Here is a 3,749-nt window from a genome sequence, read left to right on the forward strand (position 1 = left end):
TTAATGTTGACATTTTCAGCGCTTATTTCAACGACCCATTTTTTGTGACAAAATTTTTTTTTAACCGGAAACGGGTTAGTTTGACCCAAGGACAACATGAGGGTTATAACAGTAATGAAATACAGCCTAAATCAGTGATAATTTAAGGACATCACCCTGAACAGCAGTAGAATGTGTTGCTTTCAGGTTGTTCTCTTGTTGCATAGGTAAAACCGCCGCAAGAGTGTGATACATCAATGTAAGAGTCATGTTACCTTTAGGTTGTTCTCCGGTTGCATAGCTGAAACCGTCACAAGAGCGCGATCATTCAACACATGAGTCATGTTGCCTTTAGGTTGTTCTCTTATTGTATAGGGGAAACCATCACAAGAGTGTTATCATTCAACAAAAGAGTTGTGTAAACTGTAAATCACTGTTGATGCTGACAGTAGTGTGTCTCCTTGGTTTGAAAACTAATTAAAGGTAGTTGTTCCAGTGTCCAAGATCACTTTCAATTTGATTACTTCTTTTTTTTTTTTTTTTAAATCTCCAATTTTTTTTATTTGTCAGAATTCTCAGTCCATTGCATGTGCGCTACTTTTTGCTAACAAAATCCCACAAGTCATACAACACAACAGCTGTCTATCAAGCACACAGTCCTCAGTAGAGGTTTAATCAGCTACAACAATTGAAAACACCTGTGTGGGTTGGTGCGCTATGGTTGTGTCAAGCAAGACGTTTTGACAAATTACAGTAGGAAAAGCACAGGTGATAATATTTAACTCAATACCGCTAATACTAATAGACTGCTGATTAGCTGATTAACTGACTGCAATTAGCTGTTTCAGTCATTAGCACTAAAACCGGCACTTTTCCTTCTTTGATGAGTGAAAAAAAAAAAAAAAAAAACGCCTATAAACCAGGAGTGTTTACTCTAAACACTTATCTCAACCACTGGAAGCATAATATTGGAAATCACTGGTAGTTCCTTGTTGTCTATTGATTGGTGGCTCACAAGTTAGAGAAGTGGAAGTGATTGGAAGGTTGTGGATGATCGTCACCGGACCTGCAGGGTAAATCTGAGAGAGGAAGTTACACCTGCTCTTTTCTCATTACCAGCAGGGATGCACCCTTGAGCAAGGCCCTTTTCCCCAACTGTAGAGCTGTTCAGGGGTCAATCCGTGCTAAACTATCAGTGAAACGTCACTAAAAACATTTATTTGTAGAAAAAAAATTAAATCCATGTCTTTTTCTTTTTTATTGTTAAGAAAATACAAGATAGCTGCTTTAATTAATTCTGAGAGCGGTGCTCAGATCATGGGGGATTAATGCTCCACATCTTCCCCTAAGAGCACATCATCTGCCAGAATTGCATCACCAAGGTAGCAGCGCTAAGCCGAGCAGTAAGATCAATGAGCACGCTGCTCAATCATTTTAATGAGGTTCCACATTGGTGAGCACACAACCAGTGCTTTGATCTAAGTGTTTAGCTGCTAACACGTTGATTTTTTTTTTGATTTTTTTTTTAAACAGGTGAGATAAGATTCAGTTGGACATTTTTCTTTTACTGCCTTGACGAAGACAATTATAAAATCAGTGCCATGTCCAGGATATTTGAATGACAGAGCACAAAAATGCATCGTCCAGTCTACGATAAGCACTGCTTGTAGTACTCAAATCATTTTGCAGCAATAAATGCTAAAAGGGTCTATAGGAATGTACAGTATACGCATGTTTGTATCCAATACCTATTTAGTCATGTACCTTTTTACTCGCCTACTTTGTTTGGTAGTAGTTTTGAACGTTTCTTGGATTAGAGCTTTTCAGTTTAAAAAAAGAAACAAGAAAACACTGGCTAGCTTGTTGGTGTCACTTTAATAGGGGTAAGTGAGAATAGCTGTGATAATAGTGGTTATGTGTCTAAAAGGGTTTATCAGAGCGAATGCAGATCTGTTTTGGCCGAAGATTATATACACATTTCTTCATTTGATTTAAATTAGGCAATTACGTTACAAATCACAATTGTCTGTTCAATTCTTGATATATCATTGTACCTAAGCTATATACACACACACACAATAAAAAGTGTATTTTATTGGTTAAAGGCAGTTTTATCATTTAGAAGATATAAAGGGAACACACAAAATGTAGTCTACTTGACTTTCCTTACATAACATGCAAGTACAGGACAGGTCAAGATCATTTGGTCGTGTGTATACTTCACCTTTTTCCACTGTGAATGTTATCTATAGTGCAAACTGAAATGTAAAGTTTACTCTAGCTATTACAATCACCATATTACAGTTTCTTTCCAGTGTATGTTAATAAGTGCTCACAACTGAAGCCACATTTGCAAAACTCTAACTACAGTTTGCATTACCAACAGTCACCTGAGCTAAACCCAACACCACCTCAAACTCATTCCATACAACACAAATCTTAACACTCGTCTCAAAACAGGCTCAGTGCAGCCAAACACTGAACAATCCTTACTGAGTTAATACACACACACACACACACACTCACTCAGAACACACAGAGTAAAAACACTAGCATCAAACACCAATACAGAAATTAGAAGTATTTTATCTATACAGTTTTATCACTTTTGCTAGGAAACATTTCTCAATACTTAGGTCACTTTTTCAAAACCCTCACAGTTCTCTTAACCAACTTTCAGCTCGACACAGCAGTTCATTTCACGTTCAACATGCACTAAAACTACCAAATCACTTCATGTCTCAAATCAACTCCTCCCACAACACTAGCAAAGGTTGACAAGGGCACATCTTTACTGTTTAGTATTCACCTCAATATATGTTACTAGAATGAATCAGACATGACGCAGTACACTTCAATATATTTTGCCTTTTCATTTCTATATTGTATGTCTTTTATTTGCACGGAGTAATTCCAAAAATGTATAATCACACCATCCACTGATACAGATACAATAGGAATGCTAAACTACTCGGTCTTCTGTATTTGGCCACAGGTTCTCATCCACATCACATCTTATAAAATCTAGGGCAATATACCTAGGAAAGAATCTTCTGGCATGCCTGATCCATCCCTGGCAATCTTCTGCTGATATGTCCAGGCATCCAGCATGCATTGCGTCCAGGAGGGACATTTGATTATGTGGATGGTGGTCATAAACCTTCCACCTCCATTACTGTTTTTTGTAACAGTAGTATATCAGTGGATATTGCTATGCACATTGCTATGTTGGCACCCCTCTGCCTGGGACATCCACTGTGGCTCTCTGTCACATTCCTTCCTTGTTGCTGTCTTTTGGCCAAGTTTAAACCCACCACATCCACAAAGATGACAATGTGGGGTGTTTGCCTGCCTTCAATCTCCATGACTCTCTAAAATAAAGCCACAAGGCAACATAAGAGTTAGGCTACTGCAGTAGTATAAATTACCTAAAATGTGTGTCTATGTGTTTGGTTTTGTTCAAAAACAGTTCTGTATTTTATAGTATTGTGAGCTTACCTGGAGATATTGGTTTCTGAGTTGCCTGACACGTTCAGAGTTCCTCTCAAAAGGCACAGTATACAACTGCTTCATCCTGACTTTATGTTTTTTCAGGACTCTAGAAATGGTTGTTATGCTTACACTGTGAATATTTTCAAAAGTAATGTCTGCCAAGACTCTGTAGCGAATCTCAGTGAGCTTTATGCCGTTGTTTAACGCTTAAGCAGAAAAGCAAAAGCAATTACACACGAGTGGGTTTGCAGGCTTTGCTCAATTTACTTCTGTAATGT

At 37.9% G+C, this 3,749-nt stretch overlaps 1 long non-coding RNA gene across 1 annotated transcript in view; it reads right to left on the reverse strand.

Moving 5' to 3' along the window:
• Positions 1–3,749, reverse strand: part of LOC116693675 (uncharacterized) — a 23,977-nt gene that overhangs the window by 15,013 nt on the left and 5,215 nt on the right. Inside the window, exon 2 of the long non-coding RNA XR_004332969.1 lies at positions 2,328–2,337. This is a non-coding gene — a long non-coding RNA (uncharacterized LOC116693675). The remainder of the gene's footprint in view (positions 1–2,327; positions 2,338–3,749) is intronic.

This window comes from Etheostoma spectabile, chromosome 8, assembly GCF_008692095.1.
Source record: "Etheostoma spectabile isolate EspeVRDwgs_2016 chromosome 8, UIUC_Espe_1.0, whole genome shotgun sequence".
Classification (NCBI taxonomy): domain Eukaryota; kingdom Metazoa; phylum Chordata; class Actinopteri; order Perciformes; family Percidae; genus Etheostoma; species Etheostoma spectabile.